The sequence below is a fragment of the Triturus cristatus genome, chromosome 9 (assembly GCF_964204655.1).
Source record: "Triturus cristatus chromosome 9, aTriCri1.1, whole genome shotgun sequence".
Lineage (NCBI taxonomy): Eukaryota > Metazoa > Chordata > Amphibia > Caudata > Salamandridae > Triturus > Triturus cristatus.
In genome coordinates, this window is record NC_140592.1 from 289941113 (window position 1) to 289968717 (window position 27605).

Below are 27605 nucleotides of genomic sequence, written 5' to 3' on the forward strand. Positions count from 1 at the left end.
TCGACCGGCGCCAAAGTTATTCAAAATAGAATGTTGAGGTTTTCCTATGGAAACGTGGTCCTAACTATAACTACCTACTGGCGACCGCCAGTAGGTAATATATATATATATATATATATATATATATATATATATATATATATATATATATATATATATATATATATATATATATATATATATATATATATATATATATATATATATATATATATATATATATGGTAGTTATAGTTAGGACCTATTATCCATAGGAAATCCGCAACATTGAGGAAATATGAATTTTGTGATCAGTTATGTCCCCTATCGTAGACCCCAACGGCTCCATGTACATGCTATAAGTACATGTATGTTCCCTCCTGCTCCAGTTTTGAAGACGCAAATATATGTGCGTCCACCGTCAACATGTCCTCTTTCAGATCCGCCATGTCCCCTATCGTAGACCCCAACGGCTCCATGTACATGCTATAAGTACATGTATGTTCCCTCCTGCTCCAGTTTTGAAGACGCAAATATATGTGCGTCCACCGTCAACATGTCCTCTTTCAGATCCGCCATGAATGGGTCAGATATTCCATTCCTAAGTATGAAAGGCCACCGACTTTATGTGGTTTACTTTCCACATTTTACAGATTCAGGCGAGTAGGCCCGAATTCTGTCATCAAGCCTTTTCCTGCCTTCTGCCTCTGAAAGCTCCAGTCTGAGCCTGCATCTGTGACCATGAACTTTGTCCTACTCCCTGCGCGGCTAACGGTGCCTGATCCAGCCTGTCGCCTGCCAAAAACTGTATTTCACCTTCAAGATTATCTCCTCCGCTCCTCATCCGATGCATTCCTGTCTAGTAGTTTAGGTAAACATTCCTCCAGCTACCGTGCAAAGGGCCAGGCCTCGCTGTCCTCATGCAAGTAATTCATAGCCCCGTTACCGTGGAATATTCCTACCCCCTCGCATCTAGTGTAGACACTTAGACGCTTGTACACGCACTAACAGTCAGTATAGTCAGTATAGAATAGATTCTATCCTAAGAGACCTCTCTTTTTGGATAACACAGTTCTTTAAACATAGGATATTAGATATGATTTGGGATTAGGTTGACATAACCCCAGACTTTTGTCTCCACATGTAGAGCTAAATGTCAAATCCCCTTCACCCTCTAGTTGCACGTCAATCACACGTCATTCGGCTGCGCGCGCATCTCTGCCAAATATTTCTGCTGACATTGCAGGATTCTCTTATGGATCCACCCACTTGTGACATCATGTATAATGACGTTTATTAAATTACGCCCATATGACCGCCTCTATTAGCTACGTATGCACCTTTTATCTATACTATCAGCTGTTACGCCTCTTGCATCTGTTTCACTGTAATGTATTTTCTATAAAACTGCCTATCTGTCAATAATGTATGCCCTTCCTTCCTGAACTTTCGTGGTGATGGAATAGAATGCCTACAATTCGAATTGTATTCCTTTGTATAGGAATAAAGCCTTTTAAAACCTCTAATACCACGGATTCTGCCTCTTATATTTACTGAGTTATTCTTAATAGACTTTACCGCATAAAAAATAGTACCGGTAACGAAATATTTACCACATAAATTGGCGCCCGAACAGGGACACTTTCTCATCTCACGCGCCGGCGGTGCGTTGCAGGCCCGGTCTCCTGCCACAGCTGAACGGACAAAAACGCGTATCTGCAGGATTTCCTGTATCTCCCTCCGGCCAAGCGGGGACGACTGAGGCTGCGATCAACACCCAGACGAGGCGGTGAGAAGTGCGAAGTATCCCGACCAGAGCCTAGCTGAGAGAGCAAGATCCGAGGTATACAGAGGCCCACCAGGTTCCGAAGTTCCGAAGTTCCGAGTCCAGTGGAGTCCAGTCCAGTCCGGTCCAGTTTCAGTTCCGTTCCGAGGCCTTCCGTTCCGAGCTACCCGGTGAGTACCATTACCGGGGAGGCATTTAACGTGCACATAGTCTGTGCCGGTCAAGACGGGTTTGGGTACACAAATCCGGTCTGCACTGTTTTAGCAGTGTATCTGTACTGTTTAGCAGTATATATAGTATGTTTTGCATATAAATAAGTATAAATAAGTATTATCTAGTGTCAGTATAATGTCAGTAACTAGTTTTCTATTAGTTATCATTGTTCGTAAAACTGTTAAGTGTTAAATGTTTTAAATACGTTCTATATATTGTGGTGTGAATGACTGTTCATTATTGTGTTCCTTGTATAAAGTGTGTTCTAGTTATAAGGTCTAAAAATGCCGCTCTTTTCGAAACTAAGACAGATCAAAACTAGAAAAGGTGTACTCGAAGAAGCTGTTCCCATCCCACCTAGGGACACTCCAGGGTACTTCATGTATCATAAGCATGGCCTAGATGCCGTATTATTTCTTGATTTATGGGTGGACTACACCAAAGAATTACCAGAGAGTCAGAGATGGCCCGCAGCGGGGACCTGGGATGCAGATTGCATCATGAGAGTAGAAGAAGAATTATGGAAAAAGAAAGCCAGACAGTCACAGAAAGATGCCATTGAATTATGGCGTAAAGAATCATATAGACGTACAGAAAAAGCACTCAGACAGGAAGAGAAAGGTAGAGAGAATTCAAATAAAACCCGAGAAAATCTATTACTTGAGGAAGGTACCCGAGTAAAATCAGAACAAGTAGATAGACAAAGAAACACTCTTATGAATGGTATGTATCCTCTTCTGGCCGAAGGGTTACCTAAGGCTACCCCGGAAATACCAAAAGACTTAACTCCTCCATTGCTCCCGATAAAAGCACATCCCAAAGCACATCCCAAAACAGCAAAAGACGTTTTCCTTTCCTCCTATTTAGATGACGCAGCTCCCGAGTATGCTAATACCATACCACCCACACCGCTTGCCGATGGTGTTCAACACCAAGAGCATTCGTCTGTATCCCCGCAACTACAAACTCCTACACAAGTTCCAACAGGTCCGTCCGTTTCTACAGTTTTTCCCGCATCTACAATCTCTATCCTACGCCCAACGAATCCTTTCGTGCCTAGCACCTCAGATGGTGCTACAGGAGGTACGACAGACATGTTTGCCACACCGCTGCGAAATAAACAGACCCTTAGAGATTTAGCACTCCAACGTACACCCCAACTAGCGACATCCGACATGTTTAAAGAACAGCTTGTGGATTGTAGATACGACCCAGTACCAGGTAGACAGGATAAATTGCTCATATCATCACTACGTATAAGACGAGCTACATTATATTTAATGACGATACCAGGAATGGGTGAACACCTAGACGAAATATATCGCTTTGTCCAAACAGGGCGAGGTCCAGAAAGTATTAACGAAGCTATGGAATACCAGAAAGTGGATGTCCAAAGACAACTACTACGTTTTTTCATAAATTGTGTAATTAGGAATCAAGACAGACCTGGGGCAGATCACGATACCATGCAAAGACTTGCCAAATGGGGTCAGAACATATCAGAAGAGAAACATGATAGACAGGCGTGTATAATCGCCATGTGTCGAAAGATCCGCAAGGAAGTAGAACGAATACAAAAAGAAAGACGAGAAACAGACAGAGTAGAATCAGAAGAAGAGGAGGAGCAAGAATCAGAGCATTTAGAAACGATAGCTTATGTAGGTAGAGGAAGACCCCATAATAATACCAGAGGTTTTAACGACCCGATACGTCCAATATGTCCAGAATATAATAGACATTTTCCAAATCCTATGTTAAAAACAAAATCCCCTGAACACCTATTCCAAGCCGCTGATAAATTACTCCGAGATCGAAGGGGGTACCACATGCTCGATTCCATGGACGAACAAGAATTAGCCAGATCAGCAGTACAATGGGCTGACAGTCCCGGCGAATACAATGATGATGTACTTGCACACACGTTTCTGAATCTTGACCCATACGAACAGCGCTTAGCTAGTATATACATGATTCAACACCTCCTTATATTATATAAAAGCCAACACTCCGATCCAGGACCCTTACCTGACATATTGACAGAACTACTCATGAATACATGGAGAAGGTCAGGTACTGATTTGATTAAAGAAATTCTAGAATCCCGAAACCAATATTTAAATTTCGTATGCCCAGAACATGTTCCAGTTCCCATTATGGGAAGAAAAATGTATCACATAGATAGACAGAACCCGTTACGCGAAGTGCACCCAATCAGAGGTGCCGGTGATAATTTTACACGCGTATTTGTGTACACGCCTATAACTAAACTGGAATTATTAGAAATGAAGAAAGTAGTACCCAGCCATGACAAGGACCCAGCAGGTTTCCACCGTGAGATAAAAGACATGTTACTCATGGGAGAGTATACCTACCCCGATATTATGAAAATATTAAAAGTCCTATTAACCGCCGGTGTTTATGAGAAACTCAAAGAAAAGGAATGGGAGGTGGGAGACCAAAAGATAGATTGGACAGCATTAGAAAACGAAGAAAAGGCCCGAGCTGCAGGAGCAGGGCTTGGGGAAAAGACTACAGCACTAGCAGGATTACTAATACAGGTACTGCCACGTTTATTAACTACGAAAAAGGAAGACTGGGGTGCAATCTCAGCCTGTAAACAAAAACCAGATGAAGACACTAGTGATTTCTATTCCCGATTTGAAAAATGTTTTGGTATAAATAGTGGCATAAAAGCAAGTAGCGAGTCATATCCACATCTGTTTGTGACAAAATTAGTTGAAAATTCTCTGCTGCAAGTCAAGAATAGAGTATTGAAATTCGAAAGTACCTGGCAAGGTAATACCCCATCACAGATGTTACAGATGTTACAATATCACCACAATAGAATTAGAGAAGAACAAGAACACGAACAAAGACGTATGAAAGATACAAAAATGAAAATGCTTGTTGCACAGTCAGTTCCAGCCGATAGTCATCAAAAGGGTGATTCCGCAGGTCCTGCGAAAGGGACATGCAACTATTGTAAACAACAAGGTCATTATATACACGATTGTCCAGTCCTGAAACATAATATTGCCACAGGTAGAACGCAGGAAAGACCACGTCCACCTAGACAGGATCAGAATCAACAACAAATCCCTCAGCATGCACAACCTAGGTTAGCTCCGCAACAATTAGCTCCGCAACAGGCAGCTCCACAACAGATCGTAGCACCACCACAAGCGCAGCCTATTGCTGCAACACAAGCAACAACACAACAGATGTATCAGTACGCACAAACAGATTATCCCGATTATCAGCGATACTCATGAGATAGCCTAGAGAGGGAAGTTGGCTTACCCCTTATTGAGGTTCCTGTAGACCAAGAGGGACCTTATGTACATAGTGAACTATTAGGGGAAGACAGAAAGTTTTTACTTGATACAGGGGCAAGCAGAACAACTATAAGACGCAGTGAAGTTCCAGGGGCACCCCTCTCAGGCTCACAGAATATTTCCCTTGGATTCTCAGGAAAACCTATAATTAATGACGTAACACAACCTCTTCCACTTACGGTCGGTCCATTGACACGTACTACAGATTTATTGCTTACTAAATCATGTCCAGAAAACTTGTTAGGTATAAAAACATTGAAAGCTCTAGGAGCCATAATATGTTGTTCTCCGGAAGGAGTACGACTATTTTTACGTGACTTTAAAGGTCACTACGTATCCAGAGACATGGATCACCGACTGCAGAATTTACCTACACATTTATGGGCACAAGGCCCCACTGATGTTGGTTGCATGAACATTACACCATATCGAGTTACACTGAAAACAGGAATAGTACTACCACGAATGCGACAATACAAGTTACCACCAGATGCTGTAGTGGCTTTACTGCAAATCATTGACGAGCTCATTGCACAAGGAGTGGTTGTCGAAACCGACTCCAATGTATGTAATTCCCCGATAATTCCGATTCTTAAAAGAACGGATCCAAAGTTACCACCAGTATATCGATTAGTTATTGATCTGCGCGAATTAAATAAATGTATTGTACCACAATACCCTGTGGTCCCAGATATCTCTTCATTACTCACAGCTATTGACTCAGAAGCAACGTTCTTCACTGTAATTGATCTCAAGAATGCTTTCTTTAGTGTCCCAATCGATCCGGAAAGTCAATATCTGTTCGGATTCAGTTTAAATGGACTAAGTTTTAAATTCACACGCGCACCTCAAGGATTTACAGAAAGCCCCAGCATCTATAGCCAAGCACTGAAACGAGAACTTGACAGTATACACATGCCAGTTAACACTGCCTTGCTTCAATATGTCGATGATCTGCTGATCACCGCCCGAAGCGAACCTGAATGTGAAACAGCGTCACTGACGGTTTTAAAATTTCTGGCCGACAAGGGACACAAGGTGTCCCCTTCCAAGCTGCAATTCTGTGTCCAGCGAGTTGTTTACCTTGGGCACTCGCTGTCCAAGGAGGGAAGGCAGCTTACACCCGAACGCATCCAGTTAATTGCTAACATGCCACCACCCAAGACACAAAAGGAGGTGCGGGCTTTTATAGGCCTCACTTCATACTGTAGGCAGTGGATCCCTCAATATGCATTTCTAGCAAAACCACTCATCCAGTTGACAACACAGGAGGCAGCCACATCGACTGTCCTCCCTTGGACTCAAGAACATACACATGCCTTTGAAAGCTTAAAGAAAGCTTTATGCCAAGCACCTGTCCTAGCAACACCATGTTACAGTAAACAGTTTACACTCTTTGTTACAGAACGCGAAGGTACTGCTTTGTCAGTACTCACTCAGGAACAAGCAGGATCACACAAACCATGTGCTTATTTCTCTAGTACATTAGATCCAGTAGCTCAGGCTCTTCCTGCGTGCCTGAAATCAGTGGCAGCAACAGCTTTAGCAATCAGACAAAGCGATGCCATAGTGTTAGGACACCAATTAACAGTACAAGTACCACACGCAGTAGAGGTTCTCTTGAACCGCACACAAACACAACACTTGACTATAGCAAGACTCACCGGTTACGAATTAACATTGTTTCAGCCACATATAGAAATCAGACGTTGTAATACGTTAAATCCTGCCACACTGTTACCAGTAGGCGGAACAGATCCATTGGCACATGATTGTGTCGAAGTCATTACTATCACGACGAAACCCAGACAAGACTTGACAGATATCCCTTTGTCAGATCCAGACTTGACATTATATGTAGATGGGTCATGTATGAGAACAAGTACAGGAGAGTTAGTGGCCGCTTACGCAGTCACAACAGACACTGAAGTCATTGAAACAAATTGTATTAACACTTTGTCAGCTCAAGCAGCAGAGCTCATCGCTCTGACACAAGCCTGTATTCAAGCCAAAAATAAGAAAGTCAACATATACACGGATTCACGTTATGCATTCGGAGTCGTCCATGACTTCGGCGTGCTGTGGCGAGAGAGAGGTTATTTAACTTCTCACGGTGCCCACATCCAACACGGACCCCTCATTCAAGCCCTATTAGACGCGATTCATCTACCTACTGCAATATCGATTATGAAATGTAAAGCCCACACAAAAGTTACCGATATCATTTCTCAGGGTAATGACCTAGCTGACAGAACAGCTAAACAGACTGCTCAGAATCAGACTCACACAACTGACATGACAAAGACAATAGTTCCGACACCAACACATTGCATGACAGTTAAGGATCCCGCCCTTGATGTAATTGACATACAGACACATGCTACACCAGAAGAAATAAAGAAATGGACTGAATTAGGAGGGATCCAAACGGATCAAGGATGGATGACGAAGGAAAAATCTATATGGTTTCTTCCCGACTCAATGGTTCAAGTCATCATTAACACTATACATAGTCCAGCGCACCTAGGAGAAAAAGCTATGCTAGACAGTATTCAGCACATTTGGTTCAACAAACATTTACGAGCAGCAGCTAAACAAAAAGTTCGTACCTGTATGATATGTTGTCAGTTTAATCCAGGTAAAAGCATCCCCGTAGAGCAGGGTGGATTTCAACCTCCCGATCATGCTTTTGAAGTCCTCCAGATGGATTATATCCAGATGGAACGATGTCGAGGATTCAAATATGTTCTCGTAGTTGTCTGTGCTCTTTCCCGTTGGACAGAAGCATACCCGGTTTCAGATTACACTGCCCCGACTACTGCCAAACAGTTAGTTCGAGAATTCTTCCCACGGTACGGTTTACCACGTGTTGTCTACTCAGATAACGGCCAGCCGTTCTCATCCGAACTAATGAAACACGTTTCCCTTCTATTAGGCTACCAATGGAAATTCCACTGTGTCCGACATCCCGAGGCAGCAGGTCTCGTGGAACGCCATAATCAAACTCTGAAAATTAGATTGTCCAAAATATGTAGAGAAAAAGGAGTTGATTGGATAGTAGCTTTACCAGTTGCGCTCTTTTACATGAGAATGGTAGCACATTCTCGAACAGGGCTATCCCCGTACGAGGTGATCTTCGGTAGACCGCCAAATATGTGGGGGACGCCTATACCTCGCAAAATCACTGATGTTGACTGTAATATGCTGACAGATTACCTGGCTTCCTTGATGTCTGCACTACAATCTTGTCGTTCACAGGTAGCCGCAGCTTTTCCCGACAATACTGAGGTGAAGCCGCATGACGTGGTTCCTGGTGACCTCGTTTTGGTCAGGAATTTTGACAGAAAGACCCAACTGGATCCTAGGTGGAAGTCACCGAAGTTGGTTCTACTCACTACAAGGACAGCCGTGAAGATCGAGGGACGGAAAGGGTGGTTGCACTCGAGTCATATCAAGAAATTTTATGGACTACCATCCAGTGTGAATACTCAACCCTGTATTCCCTCACAGACAGACTCAAAGCTCCCCTTGGTTGAGCAGTCGAACTCAGAACTTTACAAACTAAAATTGAGGTCTAGTAAGTCAGACAATTTGATTGTTTAAGTCCTCTCCAAGGTGAATCGGTTGAATTTGTCTCTGACATGTATCCTCTAGACCGGAATAGAGAAAGAAATCATCAGACGCAGCTTAAAAAGCATGCGTATTGTAAATCATTTCGTAGTCACTGCACAGTAACATTATTAATTTTGTTTTTTCTAAGTCTTCTGATCATCATTGTCAGCATCCTATTGCACATGTATTACCCTATTCTCAAGCGTGCTTACAATGTAACTGCAGAACATTCTTTTAGCGAATTACCTCCGCATGAGTTGTCCTATAGATTTGCGCTGCGCAACAACACATTCATTAGTATGTTACATCATTCCCATCAAACCAGCAATGCCACAAATTGTTGGATATGCGGCCGACTCCCTCCCTATCAGAACTATAAGGGAGTTTTGCCCCTCTTTCCCTATCCGTTCACACACAATGGCTCCTGTGGAGCATGGTTTAGTTTGATTAATTCCCTAGATTCGAATTCCGCAGTTTATCAAGACAACTGGGTATGGGGAAACCTGAACTTAGTTTTGCTTAAAGTCTGCTACCCTAACAAGAAGGGACTTCCCAAAAGAACAGGAACTGATCTAGAAAATGAAGTATATGGATTAGGTAATTTTACACTTAACCTCATGATCCTGAACGTTGAATCTGAAGCTACACCAATCTTGCCCGCCATGTCAGTATTCCCAGTAAAAGGGGAATTATGTATAAGAAAGAATGGTTCCATACTCATGGGCCATAGTAAATGCACCACTGTAATAAAATTCAGTGATCAAGGCAAGTCTACATTTAGAGCTTCTCGCCATTCCTACTTTATATGTGGCCAGACCGCATATATATGTCTACCTCTAGATTGGGATGGTACTTGTTACATAGCATTCCTTCTGCCACCTGTTTTCCTAGCTCCTCCTGATTATCATAGAAATACCCATTTAGTACACAATAGACAGCAGAGAGATCTCCCAATTGTCGATTACACTGAAACAGCATGGGAAAAATACACAGATTTCAATAAAGGTTTCTTTCCTTATATAGGTACAGTCACTAATAGTAAACTGATACGTAGATTAACCAGAACCCTTGAAGCAGTAGTGAACGAAACTATTTCCGCCTTAGGCAATTTAACAGAAGAGCAGTCTGCTATGCGGATTGTTGTGCTTCAAAATCGTCTTGTCCTTGACGTCATCCTGGCCGATAGGGGCGGAGCTTGTAGGGTCATCGGATCAAGTTGCTGCATTTTCATACCAGAAAATTCGCCGTCAGTATATAAAGTCATAACTCGCCTTCATAAGATTGTAAGCCAGATACACCAGAGTCCAGGCACCTGGACTTGGTCCGGTTGGTTCTGGGGCGTGTTGTCAGCCTGGGGATGGAGAATCCTATCCTTCCTAGGTATTGGCTTTCTCATACTATTCAGTTGCTGCTTATGTCTACAATGTGGGCCAGCGATTTGTGGTCTGTATGCCACCTCGTGTATCCCACATCCAAGTTTTCGTTCAAAATCCCGGAAGAAGAAAGAAGAACAAATGATGCTATATGAACAGATCGATGGATTGATGAAGATCGATATCTCCTGAGGGTCCGTAGGGGACAAGGAGGGAATGAGGAAATATGAATTTTGTGATCAGTTATGTCCCCTATCGTAGACCCCAACGGCTCCATGTACATGCTATAAGTACATGTATGTTCCCTCCTGCTCCAGTTTTGAAGACGCAAATATATGTGCGTCCACCGTCAACATGTCCTCTTTCAGATCCGCCATGAATGGGTCAGATATTCCATTCCTAAGTATGAAAGGCCACCGACTTTATGTGGTTTACTTTCCACATTTTACAGATTCAGGCGAGTAGGCCCGAATTCTGTCATCAAGCCTTTTCCTGCCTTCTGCCTCTGAAAGCTCCAGTCTGAGCCTGCATCTGTGACCATGAACTTTGTCCTACTCCCTGCGCGGCTAACGGTGCCTGATCCAGCCTGTCGCCTGCCAAAAACTGTATTTCACCTTCAAGATTATCTCCTCCGCTCCTCATCCGATGCATTCCTGTCTAGTAGTTTAGGTAAACATTCCTCCAGCTACCGTGCAAAGGGCCAGGCCTCGCTGTCCTCATGCAAGTAATTCATAGCCCCGTTACCGTGGAATATTCCTACCCCCTCGCATCTAGTGTAGACACTTAGACGCTTGTACACGCACTAACAGTCAGTATAGTCAGTATAGAATAGATTCTATCCTAAGAGACCTCTCTTTTTGGATAACACAGTTCTTTAAACATAGGATATTAGATATGATTTGGGATTAGGTTGACATAACCCCAGACTTTTGTCTCCACATGTAGAGCTAAATGTCAAATCCCCTTCACCCTCTAGTTGCACGTCAATCACACGTCATTCGGCTGCGCGCACATCTCTGCCAAATATTTCTGCTGACATTGCAGGATTCTCTTATGGATCCACCCACTTGTGACATCATGTATAATGACGTTTATTAAATTACGCCCATATGACCGCCTCTATTAGCTACGTATGCACCTTTTATCTATACTATCAGCTGTTACGCCTCTTGCATCTGTTTCACTGTAATGTATTTTCTATAAAACTGCCTATCTGTCAATAATGTATGCCCTTCCTTCCTGAACTTTCGTGGTGATGGAATAGAATGCCTACAATTCGAATTGTATTCCTTTGTATAGGAATAAAGCCTTTTAAAACCTCTAATACCACGGATTCTGCCTCTTATATTTACTGAGTTATTCTTAATAGACTTTACCGCATAAAAAATAGTACCGGTAACGAAATATTTACCACAACATTCTATTTGGAATAACTTTGGCGCTGGTTGGCGAATCTTCGCGAAATTTTCAAAACGCGTGGCCCGCTCCGGTCCGCTCCTATTCTGAAAGTCTCGGGGTGATTCGTCAAGCGGGGGCCGAGAAAAAAGGGGGAACCCAAAACATGTTTTCCCCATTCAATTTTCCATAGGGACCGTTAGTCGCAGCTACAGACCGAACTGCTGAACGGAATTACACCAAATTTGGCAGAAAGGTAGACCTTGGTTCAGAGTTGTGCCTTTTTCTTAAATGGTGTAAATCCATTCAGTAGTTCCTGAGAAAATCAAAATCACATAGATATCTATGGCCGCACTGGATCCGCGCACCCTGCCATGCACAAGCTGTATTCTAATTGGCTGTCAACACTCCAAATCAGGAAGTGTTGGCAGCCATCTTATGCCTCGGTAGAACCGAGACACAAGAAACCTAATAAAAAAAGGCACAAAACGAAAAAATCCACGCTGGGTGCATGGATCTTGCCGATCAAAAAAAAAATGAAGTGCGGGCTCCCGCTTTCAATGCTAATTAGCCCCCGGGGGGACCAAATCCCAGGGGCATTATAAAAATAAAGTGTGGGGGGCCAATTCCACCCTACACTGCCCCGGGGACCGCCACAGCCCAGGGCAAAGTATGAATAATTGCGGGGGGCACACGGCCCCCCAGGGCTTAATAGTTTAATGTGGGGGGGCCTCTAAGGCCCCACGAGCCCCGGGGACCATCACCCCCCAGGGCTCTAATTTATTAACATAGTGGGGGGCCACTCAGCCCCCCCGCAGCCCCGGGGACCGCCACCCCCGGGGCTTTTTAAAAATAAATAAATACCCTACGTGGGAGGGCTCATGCCCCCCCCACACGGCCCGGGGACCACCACCTCCCCGGGGCACTAAAGATTCAAATTGGGGGGTCCGTGATGGACCCCCCAGCCCCGGGGGCCACCACCCGCCTTGTTGTGGCCCTGGGTACCGCCACCCCCCAGGGCCAGCTCCTGCAGTGTCCCGGGGTGCCCACCCCCAGGACACTGTAGTTTGCTATGGCAAGGCGGGAGCCTCGCGGCTCCCACCCTGTCATAGCAAACTGCTTTGCTATTTGGAAGAGAGAGCAGGAAACCTGCTCTCTCTTCCAAATAGCAAAGCAAAATGCTTTTCCACAGGGGGAGCTGCATCTTAGCAGCTCCCCGTGTGGAAAAGCAATGCCGGCTCCCGCAGGAGGCGGGGAGCCGGCGGGACCGTGGGGGTATTGGGGACCCCCCCAATGTCCCCAATGGAGAGGGCCAGCCCCAGGGGCCAACTAGCCCACCAGGTACCTCCAGTAAGCACCACGGAGCTGCGTTGCAGAGTGTTGTAAAAAGGGGCATGGCCTCTGAACACCTCTCTGCAACGCAGACCCCTGGTGCATACTGGAGATACCTGGTGGGCCAGTTGGCCCCCAGGGACCCACAGGATTGAGGAGGAATTAATTCTCTAACTTAAAACGCGCGTGTTCGCAGACATGTCACCTCAGGCCACGCCCCCTTCCTTCACCACTGTGCAAACACGCCCTGTGGAGCGTTTTAAGTTGGGGAATTAATTCTCTTTCAATACTGAGGGTCCCTGAGGGCCAAATAGCCCAACAGGTATCTCCAGAATGCGCCAGGGAGCTGCGTTGCAGACAGGTGTTCAGAGGCCACGCCCCTTTTTACACCTCTTTGCAACGCACCTCTGTGGCTCTTACTGGATGTACCTAGTGGGCTAGTTGGACTCTAGGGACCCTCAGGATTGAAGGGGAATAATTTCCCCAACTTAAAACGCACCACAGGGTGTGTTTGCACAGTGGTGAAGAGAGGGGATGGTGTAGGAAAATGGCTCTATATATAATGTACCTAAGTAAAATCAGCCGAACTACGAATTCCGATTTACTCGCCTGTTAGCGGGAGAGACCTCAGTGCTGCATCTTTGAGCCCAGTACTGATCCTGAAAAGTAATTCTAACTGTACTTACCAGTAACTTGAATTTCCTTCCATAGGCTAACATTGAGTTGTTTCACTTGGAAATTCTTCTAAGTGTGGAGTTTTGGAACATTAAAATATTCCTCTAAAATCAGCCGAACTATGAATTCCGATTTACTCACCTGTTATCAGGAGAGACCTCTGTGCTGCATCTTTGAGCCCAGTACTGATCCTGAAAAGTAATTCTAACCGTACTTACCAGTAACTTGAATTTCCTTCCATAGGTTAACATTGACTGGTTTCACTTGGAAATTCTTCTAAGTGTGGAGTTTTGGAACTTTAAAATATTCACCTAAAATCATCCGAACAACGAATTCCGGTTTACTCACCTGTTATCAGGAGAGAACTCAGTGCTGCATCTTTTAGCACAGCACTGACCCTGAAAAGTAATTCTAACCATACTTACCAGTAATTTGTATTTCCTTCCATAGGAATCCATTGTCTGGTTTTCACCAGAAAAGTTTCTAAGTTTCAACTTTTAAAATACAATAATACTCCTTAAAAATCATTAGTGTAACCAAAACGCTTTTACTCAACTGTTTACAGGAGATGTCCCAGGACTGAATCTAGGATCCAGTCCTGTGGTTAGAAAAGTAATCCATAAAGTAACTAATTGCATTTAACTAGAAATTCCCATTGAGCTCAATGTTGCATTGGGTTTGAAACTGTGTTGCCCATTGCAACAACTGTAACTACTGTACTTAAAAGTCTATTGCCTATTTGCAAAGTATTTAAACTAAAGTAATTCATTCTGAGGAAGTATATTTTGTAATGTAATGTATAATGTAATTTTAAAAATAACATATCTAAAAATAAATAGTTTAAAAAAATGTAGTAAATCAGTATCAAAAAAATAAATATAACAATTAATACTTTTAAAAATTGTCATTTACAAAACCTTTGAAATTCACAAAAAAAAAAAACCATAGTTTCAGACATGCTATAGTTAGGAATTAGCTTTTAAAAAACCTTTGAAATTCACTGAAAAAACCATAGGTTTCAGACATGTTATAGTTAGGAATTAGCATTTAAAAAACCTTCGAAATTCACTGAAAAAACCATAGGTTTCAGGGGCATTATAGTTAGCTGGACATTTCACTCGTACAAAACCATTGAAATTCCCCCGTTATAGTTAGTTCAGCTAACTATAACTCGCGCGCCCGCAATGCACTGCTGATGACGTCACATATTACATCACTCATGACATGGTCAGTGACATCACTCATAACATCACTGATGACATCTCAAATGACATCCCTGATGACATCACTGATGACATCATCCTTGTGATAGAGTGGCAGACCTCCACTCACCCTAATATAACCTTTGATACACACACTAAAAAATAAAAAATAAAATTTTCTAAACAATGGTCATACCAATACCAGTTACAACAACCTATTCAATAATTCTAAGATCTACATACACATCCACTCATACACCAACAGTCCTGTATAGTCACTCATACAAGTACTCACTCATCATATGTACTCATACACCTATACATCCTGTTACACACCGCCACTCATCCATAGAGTTACTCACACACATAGTCACTCATGCTAATAAAGAATCAAACATCCATTTACTTGCATATACAGTTATACACACACCAGCACACTTACTTCTACAGAAAGTTACACATACTTACTCTTTTAAAAAATCACTTAAAGAAACACATACTTATTCATACAGGAACTCTTCCAATCTCTCACTCTCACATATACTCACTTATATACAGCAATCCTCACATATACTAGTTTAAAACATATGTAGTTACCTATAAAGACACTATTGAGATAGTCATTCACTCACTAACACACCCATACACACACTCATCCACCCATACAGTCCTGCACACATACTGTCTTCAACACATACAAACAGTGACATACTCATTCATGCATCTATGCACTAAGTAATGCCCTCCACTGTACCATACAGACCCTCAGACACTCATACTGATACTAGAAAAACCAAGTAATAACCCATGTAGACACTCATGTAGCTACTCACCAACCCATGCAGTCACTTATACACAAAGTGAGATACTGATACAGATATTTACATATTTAAACATTACTCATTAACCCATGTATTCACTAAGATACACTTAATCAGTCCGTTATACAATCAATTTTACAAATAAAAATACATCATCCATTTAGACACTTATATACCCATTTATTCTTCCATCGACCTTGAGATCTACATATATAAAAAATATTTATTTTTCAGAAAGACACACATTCACTGGATGATGTCATCAGTGATGTCATTTGAGATGTCATCAGTGATGTTATGAGTGATGTCACTGACCATGTCATGAGTGATGTAATATGTGACATCATCAGCAGTGCATTGCAGGCGCGCAAGTTATAGTTAGCTGAACTAACTATAACGGGGGAATTTCAATGGTTTTATATGAGTGAAATGTCCAGCTAACTATAACGCCCCTGAAACCTATGTTTTTTTCAGTGAATATATATATATATACATTATTTTTTACACACATTTGTGTATTGTGTGTCTGTGTATTTTTTGGCTTCTCAGTAAAAACAATATAAAACATTGATTGCAGTTACAGTGAACATGGCCAATCTGCCCTACAGTTCAGCATACTAGCATACTATCATTAATTTCGTCATCACAGAAATAAGGTCAAATCACTATCAATTGATGAAAAAACAAGGTCACCCACTTTCCATGGTATCACTCTCCCATTGTGGTAAATTAATTAATTACCAGGTCTGAATTTCTATAAATTATCAATATAAATGAAATAATGAACTGAGGAGTCCGCGGTATGAGAGTTAAAAAATGGGCCTTTATTCCATAACCCGGGTTAAGGGAGAGCAAACCCCATCACCATGCAAGGATCAGGAGTGGTCTGAGGCTTTATTCACAGAGTACAGTTTTTATACATATCACAGTACACTTTCAACTCATGGGGAGGGGCCCTCCTGGTTGCGTCAAAGAAAAAAAACGTTACAAGTTAGCATTGCTCAAGACGTATATGCAAAAACACACAGATGAGCACATTTTTCAAGAAAGCAACTCGGGTGGATGCTGTCGGAGGGAGAGGGGGCTTGTGTGACTGAAAGATAAGGATGTGGTGAGCGAGTCATGAACAGACAACCTTGCAGCGAACTGAGTTACGTGACATTCTGTGAGGCCCCAGTGGGCCCTTGGCCAGCCGGCCTTGAAGAGATACGAGATAAACTTGCTTTTCTTAGAAAAGAGGAAGATGGTGGGCCCATTTTTTAGAATCGGCTTAACCACAAAAATGCGTGAAGGTTACTGTCTGAAAACCAGCTGCAGTATGAGGAGATACTTGAACTGGCTGACCCTGGGCAAGCTGACATGAATTCTTAAAATGGATGCTGTGTCCAAAATGGATGCTGTATAGAATTGTTTTAGAGCACAATGAGAAAGGGAAGTTTGTGAGGGGACAGAGCCGGGAGCGGTCTTTTAATGTTGATTTCCTCACCATTATGCCTACAGGCTGTATGACTTGATTTTCTAGATTGCACCATGAGAGGGGAGTCTCTCTTTGCCTCGTGACTTAAATATATTACACACTGGTGGTTGCAACTATATAGCTATAGTTAGGACCAAGTTTCTATAAGAAATGATTTTTTTGTTTTTCTAATAACTTTGTTGCTGTTTGAAGAAACTTCACAAAACTTTCCCAAAAAATGGTTTATCCACCTCAGCTCCTTCCTGGAAAGTTGTGGTTGATCCATCAAGATACTGATGACATCTGAAAGGAAATCATTAGGTTAACTACAATTGGTGAATTTCAGTGTTTTTAGATTTTAAAATGCTATTTTTAACTGACATTTTTAACTTTATTTGAAAGACCTCCCTTTATGGGTGCAACGTATCAGCCACACAACATTTTAGGATAAAGGAGTGCCAATCAACAGATTCCCCTCTACTTTGTTATCTTTTCTAACCACTTTCATATATAGTACAAAGTCCTTCTAGCCACTATGCTGCAAGCCACGATACCTCATACCACAGTGCCATCTTAGTTGCAAAGTTGCCCTTTTAGGCAATTGGACGCCAACAAGATTTACTTTCCATTGTCTTCCCAGCTGCAATGTTACAAGCCACAATGCAGTTTTAGCCATAATATCACAATCAACAATGTGTTATGTTGCTTAGCAATGTGCAACACCACTGTTGCGGGTGACACGTAGAATGTTTATATTTACGTATAATGGATGGTAGAGTCAGTTGGGTGGTGGACACATGGAGGCAGGTTGTGTCTATATATGTTCCTCAGCTACAATAAAACTTGAACTACATACACCTCTGCATGGGAGTAGTTTACTACACAACACTGGATTCGAGTGCTGAGGAGCAAAAAGGAACCTACGCGGATCATTACTTGGATGTGCTTCTTTTGTTAATTTTGGCTGTACTTGTCATCGCTGTTGGATACAGAGTGCTGAAAGAGTATATTCTACTGAGGAATTGAGGCAAGTTAGGAGTGCTTTATTGGGGCGTACTGTGCTGGAGCGTTCTGGCCAGTTCAACTCCCCCTCAGTGCATGTCAGCAGCACGGCACCTGCAATTACTCGAGCACCGAGCCGTGCCTTTCAGTGCGCGTCAGTTGTTGGGCCAAAAGGGAGGGGCAGCACAGACCACAGACTAGCTTATTGGTGTGAAAAAGGCCGCTTAATTGGAAACAGGTGCACCTTACATACAAATCCCTTGGCCTGTGGCGTCCAAAACTATGCCTCACTAAATATTGTCTTCCTACCTTACCCCCACCCCCTCCCCTAACATGTTCCCCCTTGCAACAATTATAAACTCAACTTGCCATTCCTAACTTCTCTACACCTACCTAACTAGGTAAACTTCATATGTTCTTTCATAACTGTAACCATACATCATTATATCACAAATGACCTAGGAAAACGCCCCCCAGCAGCATAGCGCACCACACCCGCACCTGTTCCAGCGACAACCCCATACAAACTTTCTCCCCCCGATGCACCTGTTCCCAAAAGAACAACCCAACTGAAAGCTGAATAGACTAACCAAAAACCAACAGAAAAAACCCCAGAAAGGAAAAATGGGAAAACAAGGGTGGGAGGGTGGGATAACAAAGCCCAGAGCCTCCCTAGAACCGGCTGTCGTGTCACAACCACCAAAATGGTGGCTCGCGATGCGAAATGGCCGGTTATAAAGCCCCCAAGCCCAAAACCAGCCCAACCCCAGCCCAACCAACCCAAGCAGCCCAAACAGTCCCCCGAGGTCAGGCTGCCCCCCTGGCCCAAAAACCCCCAGGGGGGCAGGCCTCCCGCTGGTCTGCCGCCCCCCACAAAGCCCTATTGGACCTAAAAGGGGGGGCAGCACAGTCCACAGACTAGCTTATTGGTGTGAAAAAGGCCGCTTTATTGGAAACAGGTGCACCTTACATACAAATCCCTTGGCCTGTGCCGTACAAAACCAAGCCTCACTAAATATTGTCTTCCTACCTTACCCCCACCCCCTAACATGTTCCCCCCTGCAACAATTATAAACACAACTTGCCATTCCTAACTTCTCTACACCTACATAACTAGGTAAACTTCATATGTTCTTTCATAACTGTAACCATACATCATTATATCACGAATGACCTAGGAAAACGCCACTCGAAGGGCGTCCCTGACAACCTACGACCCTCCCCTTAGGCATCCTGATGTTTTGGCTACCTGTGTACCCCTATTGCCCTGTCCAAAGCCTCCTTCAGCTGCACTATATACAATTCCATGCCATATTGGGACGAATGAACCCCATCCTCTCTAAAGAAATATACTGCAGCATAACGCAGCTCTGGGTGTTCCATCCTCCCGAACCCCTCCTTGTCGCAAAAAATTCTCATGTCCCTATTGATCTTACTACGCGCCCTATCTATGGCTGCCGGCCGCTCAGCCCCCCTCCAAATTCTCCTAGGTATAAATTCCAAACATATTATACGGCAACCTGACCACTACTGCCGAATCTCCATCAAGTTCTGCTTCCTTTGTTTCAACAACGCCAAGCCCTTGCATAGCACCAGATCGTTCTCTCCTAACTGAATGACTAAGACATCCGGACAAATACCCCCCCTGACCACCTGATTCAATGCCGGAAATAGCTCATGCCACCTCATGCCCCCTTTTCCCTGCCAATGACAACGGAAAAGCATAGGATCCAATTCTAAATTAAGATTCCTGTGCTTATACCATTTGGAATGCTCCGCTCGCTTCACAAAAGAATGTCCTACGATGAGGATGGACAATCCTGCCGCGTCCGGCCCCGCCACCGCACCTTAAAAGACACACAGGTAAGACAAGGGGACAGCACATTATGCCTCCTCCTCCATCCTGCCACCCCTCAACCTGATGTACGTCTTGTAACAATCCGATTTCCACCGCCCTAAGCACATAAGTTCCTCCCTCCCCCACCCCCTCCTTGCTGCATCCGTCGCCGCACCTAAGTGAAAAGAGTGCGGCCCAAAATGTCTGGGGTCCTCACCCATGACGTGCAGGGCGTGCCGAAGAACCCAAAGCAGATGAGCCGCTGTCACCCTTCCTCCATCGGCCCGGCAAAAACCTCCCCCGTCACCGCACTTGCCCCGCCCGCCAATCTCTACCTCCACACCGCGGGGCACACTTCTCGATCTACCACCGGTCCCATGACCACCCACTTCCCCGCACCCCGTTGGTCGGTCTTCGAGCGCCGTAACAGAACCGCCACCTACCGGGACCACAATTCCACCTCCCCTCACCGCAGCCCCTGCTTACCCCTTGGCCCTACTTGTTCCGACACCCGAAAGGCCCCAAAATACATCCACGACATGAGTGTGGAAAACAAAGTGGCCTCCTCCCGGTTGTGGCAGATATTCGGCATGAGCCGTATCAAGCCGCCAAGAATATGCCCCATGATGGGACGGCGCTGAGGTGCCTTGGCGCCCCTCTCTCGCACCCATCCTTCCAATATACGCGCACCCAATTTACCCGTTGACTGTGCATAGCCCACCACATCTTTCCCAAAAATGCTATGGCCACCAATTTTCCTGCAATCGTCACTTTTGACATCCCCCTGTCCATCATTGCCAAAATAAACTGCACTACCTGTTCGCCCCTCACCCAGTGACTGTCGTGTCTTGCTGCCCCGCTGTCCAAAAATTCCCGCCATGCCTGCTCATATGCCTTCCATGTGGAAGCGGCCACTGACCCTCTTACCAGTTGATCGACCCTCTCTCTCCTACCGACCACAGCCCCGCTGGCACCGGCGTCTTGCATTCGTCCGCCTCCGTGGCTAACCCATGGAACCCCTGCCACTGTGAACGAGACAAAGCATCCTCAATGTCATTGTCCACCCCTGGCACATGTCGGGCTTGAAACAAAATGTCATGTTCCAAACATTGCCGTACAAACACCCTCAACAACTTGAGCACCTGTGGATCCCTGGCCGACTGCCGATTAACGACGTGTACCACAGACATGTTATCCACTTTGAAAATCACCTTTTTGTGCGCTAGCTCCCGTGCCCAAACTGTCACTGCCACCACCAGGGGGAACAGCCAAAAATGTGATGCCCCTCCCCCAATTCTGCCAATCTGGCAACCAGAACTCCACGCACCACCTCCCCTGCCAATACAGACCAAAACCACCTACCCCCGCTGCGTCCAAGGAGATGGTCACGTCCCATTCCAACTCTTCCGGAGGAGCCATGGGGATTCCATTAAATTGCTCCAAAGTCCTCCCTCGTACCCGCCAACAAGCGCAGATGATGGTGCGGTAGTGTCAAACCGGACAGGACCAACCCCAAACGCCTGCAAAACGTTTGTCCTGCCCGCACCACTCAGCACGCCAAGTTCAAATGCCCCAAAAGAACCTGCACCTCACGCACCGTCACCTTCTGTTTCCCCAACATGGTGTCCACCAACAACAGCATGTGCACCTTCTTGTCCCCCGGCAAGCGTGTCTCCATGGCCACCTAGTCTAGCTCTATTCCCAGAAATGACAGCACCGTGCTGGGACCTTGTGTCTTCTCTGGTGCCAGGGGCACACCCAGTTAGCCCTTGAGCTCTGTAAAACTGTCCACCTGTTGCTGGCAGTCCGTCGAACCAGGGAGTCCCACCAGGAAAAAGTCATCCAGGTAGTGCGTCACCGTTTCTTTGCCCGTGTGCCACGTAAAAGACCGACTGCAAAAAGGTACTGAAACGTTCTAACAAAGCGCACGTGATTGAACACCCCATGGGCAACACTTTGTCGACAAAGATGGACCCGTCAAACTGTATCCCCAGCAGTTGGTAATCCTCCGGGTGCACCGGTAACAGCCGGAAAGCTGACTTGATGTCACATTTTGGCATTAGGGCGCCCGTCCCCACCGTCGCAACCAAACGGCGCGCCATATCCACTGAGAAGTAAGATACCAACGACAGTTCGGCCGCTATGTAATCATTGACCGACGCCCCCTCCGGCCATGACAGATGTTGAATCAGTCGATACTGACCAGGACCCTTCTTCTGCACCACTCCTATGGGGGAGATGATCAGGTCCCGAATAGGGGTCTCTCGAAAAGGGCCTGCCATCCGCCCCTCCCATACCTCCTTGCCCAGTTTTTCCCCAACCACCGCCTTACGCACATTGGCAGATTTCAGATTTTCGGTCCACTGGGCGATCCGCGGACCCTCGTACCCCAGCCGGATACCCTCCCGAAACCCTTGTCGTAACAGCCCTGCGTCTTCGGTCTGTGGGTAAGATGCCAAGAAGGTTTCCAGCCGGCCCTGTTTAACTGGCGTATGAGCCTTTTCCCAAAGCCCCCTGTCCTCCCCTACCACCCCTGCCCCCTGACTGTTGCCCCGTCGGCACGGACTGCTGCCCCTGGCTGCCGCCCCCGTCCCCCAGCATTGCACCACCGGGTGGCGCTTTGCGCATTTGGAACATTCGTGCCGGAACTTGCAATATTGCCGTGCACAAGCTACCTTGTTGTAATCCCAATACGCTCCCACTGTGGCACCAACAGAATTCTCTCCCTGCCCTGCTGGAAAGGGGCGAGGTGCAAGCGGTAAACAGCTGGCTGTGTATATTGTTTTGCCGAAGTGTGCCCTTCCCATTGTCTGCTGGTAGGGATCCGAAACGATTTCCCCCATTTTGCCTCCAGGTCCCAGGTCAAACGCGCTCGAAACTCTTCGTCATAGTGCAACCAAGCGTAACCCCCGTATGTGACCTGTGCCTGCCGTATCACGTCCATGTATTTAAAAAGCACAACGGACCTTTCTGGGTACTTGTCACAGTACACACTGACAAAGATCAAGAAACCCGACGACCAATTCTCTTCAGGGGCACCCTGGGCCGCCTAGCCAGTTCCAGCTCTTCCTCCTTAGACCCCTCTTTCGCCGTCAGCTCGCGATGCAGGAGCTTCAAAATGTCCACATACTCCCCCTTCCATGTCTTCTCCTTGGTGGCCAACGACAAGTGTGCCCCCAAGGGCTTCGCAATGCCCATATACGGCAGCTTGCGTACCAGTACATCATGACTCTCCTTCCCGTCGTTACCTTCCTTGGGTGTCCCCCATCCCCCTTTTTGCCCGAAGACCCACTCCCGTCTGTACCCACATCTTCCGGCCCCACCCCTGTGTCCCTCACGTACGTTCCTTTATTCACACACACCCCCCGTACTCCTGCCCTCGCATCCATGCCTACCGATACCCTGACCTGTGGGGCGCTGCCCGACCCGCTCCCCGCTCTGTGCCTTATCTGGCATCAAGGTCGGCATCCGCACCGGATCCCGCCGCCTAACCAGTTGAGCAGGAGAGGCCGTCACTCTATCCGCCTTGGGTCTCTGATGCGCAGCCTGCAAGAAACTAGGAAAAACATTACTCCGATCCCCCCCATCCTGACCCTCCCCCCGCCTGTGCTCCAGTATTTCCCCTTCCTCCACACTCTCCTCATCGTCGTCTAACTATGAAGGGCCGCCCTCCTCGGACTCCAGCCCTATTGGCATATGTTCTTGCCATAGGCCACACTCTGCGGGCTCCAGCCTGCTCAGCCCCGCCCGTTCCCTACATGTGCGCAGCAGTTCTCCCAAATCCACACTCTCTCGCCTTTGCCCTGTGTGCCGCTCCTCTGGGTCCCGATCCGGACTGACGGACCTCTGCCCCCATCCCCGGTGGCCGCATCAACCCTTTGGGGTGAGGCTGGCGGGGACTTACCGCCCCGCCTCCCATATGGCGTGACTGCCAGGTCCCTCATGGGAGCGTGACCGCCCGCATAAGGCCGGCCCATCCCCTCGGTGGAGTGGAGCAGCATGCTGCTCTCCTGAGCACCTCACCATGCATTCCTGTAGAAAGAAATAAGTGAAGTCCAACATGCCGGGGTTAAACCTATCCCCTGCGCCGCCGCACCCCCCAGTGCTCCCCCAGGATCCCCCCAACCCGCCCCCTGCCCCGGATGAATGTCCTTCGTGCCGCAACATCCAGGCCCTGGGCCCCCCACTCCTACCCTGCCTGCCCCACCCCCCGTCCCCCCAACCAACCACACTCTCCCCGTCACTCCAAACCAAAGACTCCAACTCCCGACGGACCGTGCTGACCCCGTGAGACCCTCCCGCTACCCCTGCACCCCCCCTATGTCTAATGCAAAAACAACAATTGATAGACAGAATGCAGAACAATGTCATACATTCACCCCAGTACAGAGATCTGGGCCTAAATCCATCGTTTTTTTGCTCACCATGCCATTCCAGTTTGAACCCAGCCATATGCAAATCAGTCTTGACCCTGTGCCCCATGGGAACAGTCCAGCCCGAACTGCCAAGCCAGGTCCTCCCTGGACTGGAAACAAGCATCCTAGGACCGGTTTCGGGCTTTCAGCCCTCGTCAGCCAGGATAGCCTGATTCCAGTCGCATGGAGAGCAAGGGACTCACGTCTGAGCATACCCTTTCCAATCGGGGTGACAAATGCAAAAACAACAATTGATGGACAGAATGCAGAACAATGTCATACATTCACCCCAGTACAGAGATCTGGGCCTAAATCCATCGTTTTTTTTGCTCACCATGCCATTCCAGTAGGAACCAGACGTGGGACCCGTGCTCACTACGCCACTGGAGTCAAGCTATCCTGGCTGATGACGGCTGATAGCCAGAAACCGGTCCTAGGATGCTTGATTCCGGTCCAGGGAAGACATGGCTTGGCAGTTCGGGCTGGACTGTTCCCATGAGGCACAGGGTCAAGACTGATTTGCATATGGCCATGTCTAAACTGGGGTGGCGTAGTGGGCAAAAGAACGATGGATTTAACCCAGATCTCTTGACTGGGGGAGAATGTCTGCATTGTCAGCATTCCGTCCATCATTTGTTTGTTGTAACGCTTTTCGCCCTAAGTGGGATGGGTATTCCCAGACGTGGGACCCGTGCTCACTAAGCCACTGGAGTCAAGCTATCCTGGCTGATGACAGCTGATAGCCAGAAACCGGTCCTAGGATGCTTGATTCCGGTCCAGGGAAGACATGGCTTGGCAGTTCGGGCTGGACTGTTCCCATGAGGCACAGGGTCAAGACTGATTTGCATATGGCCATGTCTAAACTGGGGTGGCGTAGTGGGCAAAAGAACGATGGATTTAACCCAGATCTCTTGACTGGGGGAGAATGTCTGCATTGTCAGCATTCCGTCCATCATTTGTTTGTTGTAACGCTTTTCGCCCTAAGTGGGATGGGTATTCCCAGACGTGGGACCCGTGCTCACTACGCCACTGGAGTCAAGCTATCCTGGCTGATGACGGCTGATAGCCAGAAACCGGTCCTAGGATGCTTGATTCTGGTCCAGGGAAGACATGGCTTGGCAGTTCGGGCTGGACTGTTCCCATGAGGCACAGGGTCAAGACTGATTTGCATATGGCCATGTCTAAACTGGGGTGGCGTAGTGGGCAAAAGAACGATGGATTTAACCCAGATCTCTTGACTGGGGGAGAATGTCTGCATTGTCAGCATTCCCTCCATCATTTGTTTGTTGTAACGCTTTTCGCCCTAAGTGGGATGGGTATTCCCAGACGTGGGACCCGTGCTCACTACGCCACTGGAGTCAAGCTATCCTGGCTGATGACGGCTGATAGCCAGAAACCGGACCTAGGATGCTTGATTCCGGTCCAGGGAAGACATGGCTTGGCAGTTCGGGCTGGACTGTTCCCATGAGGCACAGGGTCAAGACTGATTTGCATATGGCCATGTCTAAACTGGGGTGGCGTAGTGGGCAAAAGAACGATGGATTTAACCCAGATCTCTTGACTGGGGGAGAATGTCTGCATTGTCAGCATTCCGTCCATCATTTGTTTGTTGTAACGCTTTTCGCCCTAAGTGGGATGGGTATTCCCAGACGTGGGACCCGTGCTCACTACGCCACTGGAGTCAAGCTATCCTGGCTGATGACGGCTGATAGCCAGAAACCGGTCCTAGGATGCTTGATTCCGGTCCAGGGAAGACATGGCTTGGCAGTTTGGGCTGGACTGTTCCCATGAGGCACAGGGTCAAGACTGATTTGCATATGGCCATGTCTAAACTGGGGTGGCGTAGTGGGCAAAAGAACAATGGATTTAACCCAGATCTCTTGACTGGGGGAGAATGTCTGCATTGTCAGCATTCCGTCCATCATTTGTTTGTTGTAACGCTTTTCGCCCTAAGTGGGATGGGTATTCCCAGACGTGGGACCCGTGCTCACTACGCCACTGGAGTCAACTTATTCTGGCTGATGACGGCTGATAGCCAGAAACCGGTCCTTGGATGCTTGATTCCGGTCCAGGGAAGACATGGCTTGGCAGTTCGGGCTGGACTGTTCCCATGAGGCACAGGGTCAAGACTGATTTGCATATGGCCATGTCTAAACTGGGGTGGCGTAGTGGGCAAAAGAACGATGGATTTAACCCAGATCTCTTGACTGGGGGAGAATGTCTGCATTGTCAGCATTCCGTCCATCATTTGTTTGTTGTAACGCTTTTCGCCCTAAGTGGGATGGGTATTCCCAGACGTGGGACCCGTGCTCACTACGCCACTGGAGTCAAGCTATCCTGGCTGATGACGGCTGATAGCCAGAAACCGGTCCTAGGATGCTTGATTCCGGTCCAGGGAAGACATGGCTTGGCAGTTCGGGCTGGACTGTTCCCATGAGGCACAGGGTCAAGACTGATTTGCATATGGCCATGTCTAAACTGGGGTGGCGTAGTGGGCAAAAGAATGATGGATTTAACCCAGATCTCTTGACTGGGGGAGAATGTCTGCATTGTCAGCATTCCGTCCATCATTTGTTTGTTGTAACGCTTTTCGCCCTAAGTGGGATGGGTATTCCCAGACGTGGGACCCGTGCTCACTACGCCACTGGAGTCAAGCTATCCTGGCTGATGACGGCTGATAGCCAGAAACCGGTCCTAGGATGCTTGATTCCGGTCCAGGGAAGACATGGCTTGGCAGTTCGGGCTGGACTGTTCCCATGAGGCACAGGGTCAAGACTGATTTGCATATGGCCATGTCTAAACTGGGGTGGCGTAGTGGGCAAAAGAACGATGGATTTAACCCAGATCTCTTGACTGGGGGAGAATGTCTGCATTGTCAGCATTCCGTCCATCATTTGTTTGTTGTAACGCTTTTCGCCCTAAGTGGGATGGGTATTCCCAGACGTGGGACCCGTGCTCACTACGCCACTGGAGTCAAGCTATCCTGGCTGATGACGGCTGATAGCCAGAAACCGGTCCTAGGATGCTTGATTCCGGTCCAGGGAAGACATGGCTTGGCAGTTCGGGCTGGACTGTTCCCATGAGGCACAGGGTCAAGACTGATTTGCATATGGCCATGTCTAAACTGGGGTGGCGTAGTGGGCAAAAGAACGATGGATTTAACCCAGATCTC